The 13,704-nt window shown below is 35.7% G+C and overlaps 1 protein-coding gene across 2 annotated transcripts in view; it reads right to left on the bottom strand.

Annotated features, from left to right (window-relative positions):
• LOC122816443 (mucin-12-like) overlaps positions 1–13,704 on the bottom strand; it is a 401,780-nt gene that overhangs the window by 323,669 nt on the left and 64,407 nt on the right. The gene's annotated exons all lie outside the window — the stretch shown is intronic.

Genomic DNA, 13,704 nt, shown 5'->3' with positions numbered 1-13,704 from the left:
ATAAAATAAAATAAAATAATAGCTGCATCATAAAATTCTACCACACAAGGTCATTTATTTTTGCTTCAGAAAAATGGAGTTGTAAGATGTGTGTCCTCTTTCTTTAAATCATTTTTGCCAGTAGTTATCTTGCTCCTGTAGTGCTGTTTTCTGTGTACTAGACAGCTTACAAAATCGCTTGATGAGTGGGATTCAGAAAATTGTGTGCAGGGGTAAATCAACTCTAAAAATAGGGACATACCACCAGAAATAACCTCTGAACCTATGAACCATCCTGTGCAGTGTTAAATCAGACCAGAAAATATGAATGTTCCTCCAAAATAGGGACATTTAAGAGGTCTGGTTGGGAAGGATTACAGAATGGCCAATACTGACATTCCCCTTCTGCTGGGAGAGGTCAGTATATGACCCACTGCAGAAGCAACATCTGTGGGTCAGATTGCAGTCATATGTTTCATGTGGGGAGACAGGATCTGAATGTATAAGCCTGCCAAGTACAACATGACTAGGCATAGCTGATGTGCAGAAGCGAGCAATCATGTGGTGCCTAGCAGATCAGACATTGCAAAGAGTCTGATGACCATCTGATGGACAGGTTAGGAGTAGAAGAAAATCTCCTTACTCCCCAGAGGATCTCGTTCCCTAACGCTAATCTCCAGTGCTAAATGCCTCTAGAAACCAGCAAGTTTCAGGAATGAAGGTTACTGGAAGACTAGAACTCAATAGCAACAGGGAGACCAGAGAGGAGGCAAAAGAAAAATAAATAAGAAAATGTAAAGATACATTTCTGTTTAAAAAGTATTTGGGTATACTGAAGTAAGATACAAACTTTGTTAAACATATTAGAGAGCATCTTCAGTGAACAGTTTTGAGACAAATGCAAGCATGGAAAATTTTGACAAAAAACAAAAATGTTAAAACCTTGACATAAATGACTTAGATGCTTTACTTATTTCATCACTGAGCATTAAAATTATAAATGTTCAGAAAATATTTTTTAATATTAAAAGGTATTCTTGTAGGAGAGATTTCATGGCACCTCATATGATCAGATGCAGCCTGTGGTCACAACAGATGGCAAGATAAAATAGTGTAGTTTTTGGTAGCTGAAGTTTCATTAGACACACATTTAATAGTGCCTTTATTGTGCGAAGCTGTCTTGCTTGTGATGATGGAGAAAGGAAATGAAAAAAATGATGAGGGTGCCTGAAAAAAAAACGAGTGAGGTAGATTCAGAGAATGTGGCCCAAACTGAAAATAATAAGGATGATGAAGAGAAGATGTTATTAAAGCAAGTGTGAAAATAGTGAAAGCTAAAATGAACGAATGATCAGACATAACAGCGTCAAGGAAGTATAACAGTTTGGCTGTACTAAGATGATGGATAACATGAGACCACTGGATATTAAAGATGAACAGTCATGATGAAAAATGGAGAGTGTATATATGTTCAAAGAGAGGCTGGCAATGGCTGGAAATGAGATGTTTATATTTTTGACTGAATGATCGCATGATACGACTGTTGCATGGCACGTAACACTCTAAGAGTGAGCTCTTGAAATGAGATGTTTATATTTTTGATTGAATGATCGAGTGATACGACTGTTGCATGGCACATACTCTAAGAGTGAGCTCTTGATGAAATGAGATGTTTATATTTTTGATTGAATGATCGAGTGATACGACTGTTGCATGGCACATAACACTCTAAGAGTGAGCTCTTGATGAAATGAGATGTTTATATTTTTGATCGAATGATCAAGTGATACGACTATTGCATGGCACATAACACTCTAAGAGTGAGCTCTTGATGAAATGAGATGTTTATATTTTTGATTGAATGATCGAGTGATATGACTGTTGCATGGCACATACTCTAAGAGTGAGCTCTTGATGAAATGAGATGTTTATATTTTTGATTGAATGATCGAGGGATATGACTGTTGCATGGCACATAACACTCTAAGAGTGAGCTCTTGATGAAATGAGATGTTTATATTTTTGATTGAATGATCGAGTGATACGACTGTTGCATGGCACAAAACACTCTAAGAGTGAGCGAGTGATACGACTGTTGCATGGCACATAACACTCTAAGAGTGAGCTCTTGATGAAATGAGATGTTTATATTTTTGATTGAATGATCGAGTGATATGACTGTTGCATGGCACATAACACTCTAAGAGTGAGCTCCTGATGAAATGAGATGTTTATATTTTTGATCGAATGATTGAGTGATATGACTGTTGCATGGCACATAACACTCTAAGGGTGAGCTCTTGATGAAATGAGATGTTTATATTTTTGATCGAATGATCAAGTGATACGACTATTGCATGGCACATAACTCTCTAAGAGTGAGCTCTTGATGAAATGAGATGTTTATATTTTTGATTGAATGATCAAGTGATACGACTGTTGCATGGCACATAACACTCTAAGAGTGAGCTCTTGATGAAATGAGATGTTTATATTTTTGATTGAATGATCAAGGGATACGACTGTTGCATGGCACATAACACTCTAAGAGTGAGCTCTTGATGAAATGAGATGTTTATATTTTTGATTGAATGATCGAGTGATACGACTGTTGCATGGCACATAACACTCTAAGAGTGAGCGAGTGATACGACTGTTGCATGGCACATAACACTCTAAGAGTGAGCTCTTGATGAAATGAGATGTTTATATTTTTGATCGAATGATCGAGTGATACGACTGTTGCATGGCACATAACACTCTAAGAGTGAGCTCTTGATGAAATGAGATGTTTATATTTTTGATCGAATGATTGAGTGATATGACTGTTGCATGGCACATAACACTCTAAGAGTGAGCTCATGATGAAATGAGATGTTTATATTTTTGATTGAATGATCAAGTGATACGACTATTGCATGGCACATAACACTCTAAGAGTGAGCTCTTGATGAAATGAGATGTTTATATTTTTGATCGAATGATCGAGTGATACGACTGTTGCATGGCACATAACACTCTTAAGAGTGAGCTCTTGATGAAATGAGATGTTTATATTTTTGATTGAATGTTCGAGTGATACGACTGTTGCATGGCACATAACACTCTAAAAGTGAGCTCTTGATGAAATGAGATGTTTATATTTTTGATTGAATGATCGAGTGATACAACTGTTGCATGGCACATACTCTAAGAGTGAGCTCTTGATGAAATGAGATGTTTATATTTTTGATTGAATGATCAAGTGATACAACTGTTGCATGGCACATAACACTCTAAGAGTGAGCTTTGATGAAATGAGGTGTTTATATTTTTGATTGAATGATCGAGTGATACGACTGTTGCATGGCACATAACACTCTAAGAGTGAGCTCTTGATGAAATGAGATGTTTATATTTTTGATTGAATGATCGAGTGATACGACTGTTGCATGGCACATAACACTCTAAGAGTGAGCTCTTGAAGAAATGAGATGTTTATATTTTTGATTGAATGATCGAGTGATACGACTGTTGCATGGCACATAACGCTCTAAGAGTGAGCTCTTGATGAAATGAGATGTTTATATTTTTGATTGAATGATCAAGTGATACGACTGTTGCATGGCACATAACACTCTAAGAGTGAGCTCTTGAAATGAGATGTTTATATTTTTGATTGAATGATCGAGTGATATGACTGTTGCATGGCACATAACACTCTAAGAGTGAGCTCTTGAAGAAATGAGATGTTTATATTTTTGATTGAGTGATCGAGTGATACGACTGTTGCATGGCACATAACACTCTAAGAGTGAGCTCTTGATGAAATGAGATGTTTATATTTTTGATTGAATGATCAAGTGATATGACTGTTGCATGGCACATAACACTCTAAGAGTGAGCTCTTGATGAAATGAGATGTTTATATTTTTGATTGAATGATCAAGTGATACGACTGTTGCATGGCACATAACACTCAGAGTGAGCTCTTGATGAAATGAGATGTTTATATTTTTGATTGAATGATCGAGTGATATGACTGTTGCATGGCACATAACACTCTAAGAGTGAGCTCTTGATGAAATGAGATGTTTATATTTTTGATTGAATGATCGAGTGATATGACTGTTGCATGGCACATAACACTCTAAGAGTGAGCTCTTGATGAAATGAGATGTTTATATTTTTGATTGAATGATCGAGTGATACGACTGTTGCATGGCACATAACACTCTAAGAGTGAGCTCTTGATGAAATGAGATGTTTATATTTTTGATTGAATGATCGAGTGATACGACTGTTGCATGGCAAATAACACTCTAAGAGTGAGCTTTTGATGAAATGAGATGTTTATATTTTTGATTGAATGATCGAGTGATACGACTGTTGCATGGCACATAACACTCTAAGAGTGAGCTCTTGATGTGTATCTTGACATTAGTGAGCAAATAGAATTTTTTTTTGGGTAAAGTAATACTGATTTGGTTACTTTTTGGCTATCCAGTTGCAGATCTTATAATTAACACTGTGAGTGAAAGGAGAAACTGAAGAAATGTTTGAAACTTATAATAGTATAGTCTATTGACCTAATTTAAGGTAACATACGTGTTATGTATTTTTGTCAAATGTTATTACAGCATTTTCATGGCTTTGCATTTAAATACTGTTAATTATCTATATGAATTTGTTTGTTTGATTGTTTCCTCTTTGCACCTCTGTACCCCCATACCCCCTGCTAATTATAAATAGCAAAGGGTAAAGAGCAAATTCCCATTTTCAATAGTTTGAAGTGTTAGTTTTCAGCCTTTTGGGTTTCAATATTTTGAGTTTTCTATCAAATGAATGACACTTTTTTTGAATATGAGACTGTGTTCATAAATGTATGTGATGATTGATAAATGTTTTGTTGTACTTCAAGGTAAATTAGTCAACTACCAATGAAGCAAAATTAATAGTAGATTGAAGCATATGAGAAGGTTGAATTTGCATTTATGGAAATGCAAATATTTTATAATATAAACTGTTTGACTAAGATGGATACATTCGTTAATAGTATAGTTAGCAACAAAGTTATATATAATTATATGTTTAATAGCACATTTTTGAGTTGCAGAATACTTAAAGTGGTCAGGCTAAATCCTAATAAGAACTATGGAGGGAAAGTGCTATAATATATACAGTAAAATGTTGATTAAGTAACGATCAGTGCATACATAAATTATTATTCTGTAAGCAATTATTATTATGGAAAGAAGTGACGGTCTGAATGGTATGTTGCAACAATCACTGGCATGATAACAATTGATAAATGTTATTGCCTTCATGTTCAGAAATATATGAACTGAAGAAAAATAGTTTTCTAAGATAAATAAAGGATTTAGTATGGTCAGATTGAATGAAAATAAATGACTTCCCTGTTAACAGAGTATGTCATTTTGACAGAATCCTTTTCTGAGGGGAAGTATTAGGATAAATTACAATAAATTTAGTTTATACTGAATAATTGGTGGTGTGATAGAGCATGGAATGAAATGATATTTGAATTGTATAATTCTTCATGCTATCCATGCTGAATTGCCTTCCACCTTAAAGGATGATGGAAAGCTGCATGAGGTTTAACATATAATTTAAATTTAATTAGCCTTCCATACGATAAGGAATGAAAGTGGTTGGTTATCAAATGGCCAGACTTGATCACAAGCTGGTAGGAGCAGGGGCATGAGATAGACTGGTGGTACATTCATGATATATTTTGAAAAGATGGAAGTGAGTTGATTTGCTATTTTGACAGTTCACGTATCACTAACTTTAGATGGGTGGGTGCCTGATGGGGTGAGTGCTTCAGAGGCTGCAGCAGATTATGGGATGCCTTCTTAATGCTATGTATAAGAAAAGGGAATCTTATTATGAAGTCATATAATAACTCAAGTTTGATTGATAAAAGAAAGAAAAATTAAAAGGCTGGTATATCTAGGCTGGAGTGGCAGAGCAGACAAAGTAGCTGGCTTCAGCATAAGCTGCCATTTGTTAGCAGGCCAGGCACTGGATTGTCTGATAGATGACTGAGGGCTTATAGTCACTGATAAGGAATCACCATTCTTAAGAGGAATTATCATGAAAAGGACAAATACTACTCTATGGGGTATGATTCCAGTTGAACTAGATGACAGAGTACATCTATATGGTAGCACAGACATTGCAAGTGATGTAATAAGATAAGTTAACTTTGAGGAGCATAGAAAAATAAGATGAGAAATATGTGAAATGTGAAATAGTAAGAAAATTGTACAGACTAAACCTGTTATGATCAAGTTTTGGGTATGGGAGTTAAAGGTGGAGGGCCTGGTATTTGATAACTTCAGTAGGTGAAGTACTGCAATACATATATGTGTATTTGTATATCTATAAGACTTTAAGATAAGAGCTTAAAAATTTATGTCCAGTTGAAATGGATACTGAAGAAGAAGCCTAGAGCTATTTTAGCTTTATGATTATGTGGATTGATCAATGCCAACTGGAAGCCAATAAATGTGATTTTTTTTTTATTAAAAATGTATTCTGGCTAAATTAAAGATGCTCTGTTTTACCTAAGTGATAGTCTGTTTTAAGCTGTGGAGAATTGATGATAATAGAAGATTAAAATGTTGCTGTCTTGATAATAGAAGATTAAAATGTTGCTGTCCTGAATGACAATATTACCTACCTAGATAATTTATAGATGAGTCAGGATACAGGCATGTTATTTTACAAAAACAGAAAAAGAATGTCTTCATTATCATAAAGGGTGGCTTGTAAGGCGTGAGAGTACAGATGTGAAATGAAATACATTTATACCTTGTAATAGAACAAGATGTATAAAATAAGAATATAAAAGATTAAATGTGGTTTGTGGAGAAAAGAGGTCACTTATAAGAGGTCATTATACTTTCATTAAATACATATGGACAAAAACAGGAAAATTAGATGAAGAGAACAGAAGGTAATACTGTAAAACGGATGAAGCAGGAAAGTAAAGAAATAAATATTAAGTATCAAGTAAAGACAGAAAAGAGCCAGAAAGAACCAAAAGTAATGATGGGGAAGTACTCACGAGTTTATAGAAGTAAGAAAATGATAACATTAAGAATATGTCCGCTAATAAACTGGAAAGTAATACCATTCACTAGTTTAGCTTCAGTTGGGGCTGCACAAACAGTATAAAATAACACTGCAATAAGAAGCAGGAGTGCCCATTCAAAATCTGAGGATCATAACTGTGACCCGTGGAACTCTGCATTGTAAGCATGACTGAGGTAAATAGATCTGCATGAAATCTGAAGCTGTGGAACTGTAGATTACTCCCCTTCTCCGAGGGGTAAGATCTTGTTGTTGGTATATATAACTACCAGAGTGTTTTGAGCTGTGGAAAATTTAAGTTGCATTTTATTTTGTCAAAGTATTGTAAATCACACCAAAAGTTATCACACTTCTGATAGGGAGCCATGGGATAGAACTCTGTGCCATTTTGAATAGAGACAGGGAGCTAGCATCTGGGAAATGTTTATTTGCTGAGTAGTCTTAATGCCATCTAGTGTTGTTATAGTCAAGCTGTTATAGAGAATGGCCTCAACTTGCAAATCTGTCATTATATTAAGTGCATAACCTCTGTGTATTTTTAAAAACTTTTAAAAGAAGCATGTTGTACATGGGGCGTATAACATTAATGGTAATGAGCTATAGCTAAGTTGCATGTGATGTGGTACACAGTTCCCGTTCCGAATATAACCCTTAGTGAAGCTAGGCTACATCTTTGAATCAATGTAGTTCTTGCAATTCATTCGGACATTACAGAACTCTGCTGTATTAAGTCATTCACCTCTCTATCCAGGGAAGAACTTTGTACCATTTGAAGCGTAGCACTGTGTCACATTTAGAAACTGGAACTATGACAAACATACTTCACTGAGAGTGTTAGAACACTGTACTGTAAGAAACACACCTTTACAGTTTTGCACAGTGAGAAGCATACCTTAAGTGTCATGGCTTAGAACTAAAACTCTAGGAAGAGGGGGCAGCTGCACCTGGTCAATGGAGTCAGGGTGCGAGGTCAGCATTGCAGAAAAGGTGCCAACTGGTCTCTGCAAGCTGTATCAGTGGTCATTTGTGCAGCTACAATTGACAGTAAGTGTTTATATGTTAGGAACTATAGCAAACAGATAGAGCAGCTATACCTCTTTCCTGGAGTTTAGCAAAGGTGTTTCACACAGATTAGCAGAGAGCTATTATGTAGATATATAATAGCTCTTTGGTCAGCTTGAAGAATTTTTTAAGTGTAAATACTGCTCAATCAACTGTGTGAACGGGGTTTTTAATACAGAAAAGAGCTATGTAGAGACATAATGTGTCCTTCTTATCACATAGACCATTCTTATTGGTCCTTAGCTCCAACAGGAATTTTCTGTGGACTTCAGTCTGGGGGTTACCTAATAGGAGGGATTACCCAAGGTGCCAAGTAACTTTGCTACAGCTCTGGTTAGAACATTGTGTCTTTACAAGTACATCTCAGCATCAGGGTTAGATCTCTGTATTATGATAATTACATTTCATTAAATGGTTTAAAATTCTGTTGTGGTTGTGATATTGGTTTGAATTCTGTACCATGACAAGCACATCTCAAAGGTAAGGGTTAGAATACCATATCATGAGAGCTACACTTAATTATTAAGGTTAGAACTCTCTTCTGTTAGAGGAGCGTTTCTTTGTCATGGGTTAGAGCACTGTACCAGAAGAAACTATTTGGAGCATACCCCAGTGTCAGGATTATAAGTTCTCCTCAATATCAGGTTTAGAACCCTGTAACACGAGAGGCAGACTTCAGTGTCATGGGTTAGAACTCAGCACCTTGAAAAGCACACCCTGGTATCATGAGTTCTAGAATATTGTACATTAGAACTAAAACTCAGCATCATGAGTTAGAACTTAGTACCATGAGGGATGCTCTCAGTGTCATGGCTTTGAACTGAGTAACATGAAACATCCACACGTATGTACCATGAGGGGTTCATCTTAGTAAAAACACCAGTGGCCAGCAGAGAGTACACCAAGCACTAATATATAATTAAGACATAAATACTTTGTTCAGACTGGTTTCGGCTAACCAGCCTTCTTCAGTGAAAAAGCATTTTTGAAAATATTCCATTACATTTCAATATATACACTCCCACAACCAATAACAAATGTGGTCCAACCCAAATAATACAAATGAATTAAATATTAATGAGACAACATTGTGAATCAAAAAAATGGTATAAATAATAAATATAAATATAAGAATTACACAAAATACCAAAAAAAATTATATAATTATATACAAAGGTATATAAACATACTGTATATAAATATAATCTATATAATGAACATATAAAAAGCAATGATCTGTGGTATACATCATAAATGGTCATTAAGTCCAGGAGAAAATAATGCTCCTAAATTGATAATCCAATATTTCTCTTTGTGATTTAAAATGGTATGCCAACCTTGCTGATTAATCCTATCACCAATGATTCTGTCTATTAACATGAATCTAAATTCGGCACTGAGATGTTTGATGGTATGTCTGTATAGGGCATTTGTCTCCCTTTTGTTATGGACATCACTTCTATGTTCTGACATCCGTATTCTCAATGATCGGGACGTTTGGCCCACATAAAAGGCAGAACATTTACATGTGGCCAGATATATAATCTAGCTGCTAGCACAATTACCAAACACCTTTAAATCATACACCCAACTGGTATTAGCACTGGTAAATTGTTTAAGTTTAATCACGAAATGACATGACCCACAATGTCCACAAGGAAACATTCTCAATAACTGATCCCCCAACACTGTCAGTTGTTTGTACACCGCTCCTCCACTCTCTTTATGTTTAAAGTGTGAGAAATGCGCACCTAAAGTCCTTCCACGTCTGTAAGAAAATTGACATCTGGGGCCCAGGTATCCTCTAAGTTGGTCATTGGCCATAAGAATGTTCCAATGTGTATCAATTACATTTCTGATGATGTTGTTATTACGTCCATAAGTGGTTACAAATCTACGATTTTCACCCATTTGTGTTGGCTTATGCTGTTTATATTCCAACAATGTGTCTCTACCTTGAGCACAACTCCAATTACTGGCAAGTACAATATCTGACTCCCTATATCCCCTATCCAAGAATTTGTTACATAAATCCTGTCTGGCATGTTCAAATTCCCGTGTAGAGGAACTAATTATTTTAATGCGCATAAATTGTGATTTTGGAATATTGCAGATGGTGTGGTGGGGATGCATACTAGATGCATGAATCAGGCTATTATATTGTGGATATTTACGGAACGCTTTAGTACTAAGGGAATGATCCTCAATCCGATATACAGTCACATCTAAAAAGTTGATACTATCATGATGTGATGCAAGAGTAAATTCAATACCCCACAAATTACCATTTAAATAATCCAAAAAATCCTGCAGATATATCACATCTGCCCATCACACTATCCAACAATTGTCCAAATATCTGCACCAAATATATATTTCTACCTGATAAATATTATGAAGTGGATCATAAATCATACATTCCTCAAAGAAAGCCATAAACAGATCCGCATATATGGAGGCAAATGATGCCCCCATAGCTGTACCCTGCAATTGCCAATAACATTCACCCTGGAAGTAAAATACATTTTTGTTTAGAACATGCTCAGCCAAACATACTAGTAAGGTATTAAAGCCAGGTGGATATAAGACAGCATGCTCCAACCAAAATTGTAATGCTTGTAGGCCAGCCCAATGGGGGATACTAGTATATAAGGCCTTTACGTCCAGGGTGCACATCAGCCATCGAGGCTCCAATTATGCATCTGATATGATTTTGAGAAATTGCGTTGTGTTCTGGATCCTTGCTCTGACTGAGGCCAATAAAGGTTTTACATATTTGGTCAAAAATACTGACAAAGGTTCAGCCAGAGATCCAATGCCAGAAACAATTGGTCTGCCTGGAGGCTGAGTTAATGACTTATGAATTTTGGGTAGTAAATATAAAATTTGTTTCTGCGGATCTGCTACGGTAATATGACTCTTATTTGTAACATTAATAATACCTTCATCAACTGCCTGGCTTAAGAACATATCAATCTCCTTTTTAAAGATGGGGGTTGGATCTATGGACATTGACATATAACATCTAGAGTCGGAAAGTTGTCCCTTACCCTCATTTAGATAATAATCCATATTCATAACAACCACAGCCCCACCTTTATCTGCTGGTAAGTTGACAATGTCATGATTATTTTTAAATTGCTCCAAGGCAGCTGCTTCCTCAGAGGAAAGATTATGACCCAAAATGGATGATTCTCTATTCGGAAAATGAAGATCCATCAGAACTGCTTGTAAAAAGATCGAAACATATTTATTCATTGGTGATTGGAAGTCGGATTTGTGAAACCTGAATTCATCAGATCTTTGAGTATTGTTATCTGCAAAAAATAATCTGAGATTAAGTCTGCGACAAAATTGATAAACATCAGTGACTATACTATATTCATCCACAAAGAATCCAGGTACAAAGCCAAGACCTTTATTCAGTAGAAGGGTTTGCTCATTAGTTAGTAATACATCAGATAAATTTAACACATTCTGGCCAATGTTCCTAGTTACTTCAAGATGGTCTGCAATAGACCCTCCACTGAACTGATGCCTGCCCCCATGTTTGTGCTTGCGGCCCCCACGCCACTTACTACCCCATCTAAAGGGTGCTGTGCGTTGGACCTCTTACGAATGGGTGACTCCCTACTACTGACACTGTCATTATCGGTGTAGGAAGATTCCTCCCCTGATGTACTAGTGTATGGGTTCTCTGTTCTCTTTAGAATAGATCTATGTCTTTTTCTTGTGGTATTCACACTGGTAGCTCTATTGGTCTCTGAAAACCTAACTGTTCTCGATACTTCAAAGTTTCAACCCCTTTGGTAATCTGTTACGTCTCTATTAAATTTCTTAATCTTTCTCTCCCATATTTGCTTTTCATAGATTGCCGCTCCTTAGATAGCTTATTTAAAGAAGTGGCATACTGTGGTATCACCTCATATTTCTTACATTCTTCACAAAATGTTTTCACCTCTGTCACATTGATATCAATCATCCTTTGATAATGTGAAGTCAAAATATGAACAAACATCATTGAGGCCTATGCAAAGCTAAATTCCATTCCCTGGTTAGTGTGTCCTCCGACCTACCAACCAAGGGCTGGATCCGAATTCTAAGGCCTCTAGGTACTATTTCTCTGTTCAAATATGCTTTGAAAAGCCTAAGATGCCGTGTATTGGCCCTTAAAGTTTTCAAACCCTTTCCCAATTTATTAAAAGCAATGTTACATCCGTCCGTAGGATCAATTTCGGAACCATTCTGGTTACTGCCTGGTCTGGTATCAATGCCAAATAATCTGATATCATCCCTATCGGCACATAACCCATCTAGAATGCTTTCCAGACCCATGTTGATAATCAATAATTACAATACTAATCCTGTTTTTAAACGCAAAGAGGCTAACTCAATTATTTGAAGCAAAAAAAAAAAAAGGAGCTGGATATCCAAGAAAAGATTCCAATATAAATATTAGAAACAAAATTATACTATATTCTAAACATACACTAGAGACAGAACTAAATCACCAAGGGTATCAGAAGATCATATAGCCCAAAATCTATAGATATAAGTGCCAATAGAGCTGCCATCAGTATACCACTATTCAGAGAAAAATAGGGCACCATGAAAAATGGGCACAAAAAAATCTCTGACAAACCATACAAGTGGGTCAATAAACTAACCAAAAAAAATAATTTCTAGCTAAACTGTGAGTATATAGTTCAATATCACTTCTGAAATATGTTCATCCAAAGCCAATCACAAAGAGAAATACTGGATTATTAATTTAGGAGCATTATTTTCTCCTGGACTTAATGACCATTTATGATGTATACCACAGATCATTCCTTTTTATATATTCATTATATATATTATATTTATATACAGTATGTTTATAAACCTTTGTATATAAATATTTTTGGTATTTTGTGTAAATCTTATATTTATATTTATTATTTATACCATTTTTTGATTCATAATGTTGTCTCATTAATATTTAATTCATTTGTATTATTTGGGTTGGACTACGTTTGTTATTGGTTGTGGGAGTGTATATATTGAAATGTAATTAAATATTTTCAAAAATGCTTTTTCACTGAAGAAGGCTGGTTAGCTGAAACCGGTCTGAATAAAGCATTTATGTCTTAATTATCATATATTAGTGCTTGGTGTACTCTGTGCTGGCCACTAGTGTTTTAACTGTGTATGGTTTGGCCGTGCATTCTCCGTACGTGCACAGCGTCAGGTTTTTTCAGTTTGGGTTCAGCTTAGTGTCATAATCTAGAACATTGTAACATGACAAGCACACCCCAGTTGCAGGGGATTAGAACACTGTAAAGTGTTGCATGTAAGGCATTGAACTCTGTACACTGAGAAACACGCTTCAGTGTCAGGGTTTGAAATCTGCATCATGAGAAACACATCTTACTGTCATGGATTAGAATACTGTACCTGAGAAGTAGTCCTTATTGTTGTAGGTTAGAATATTTTACATTCAGAAAAATATTTAGTGTCATGGTATAAAGCTCCATATACTGAAAAGCACAATAACAGTCCTCTTCTACCATCACTTTCTGTTTT

The sequence above is a fragment of the Protopterus annectens genome, chromosome 12.part0 (genome assembly GCF_019279795.1).
Source record: "Protopterus annectens isolate FY-2018-M chromosome 12.part0, PAN1.0, whole genome shotgun sequence".
In the NCBI taxonomy this organism is placed as follows: Eukaryota; Metazoa; Chordata; order Ceratodontiformes; family Protopteridae; genus Protopterus; species Protopterus annectens.
This window is presented reverse-complemented; position numbering and strand designations above follow the sequence as displayed.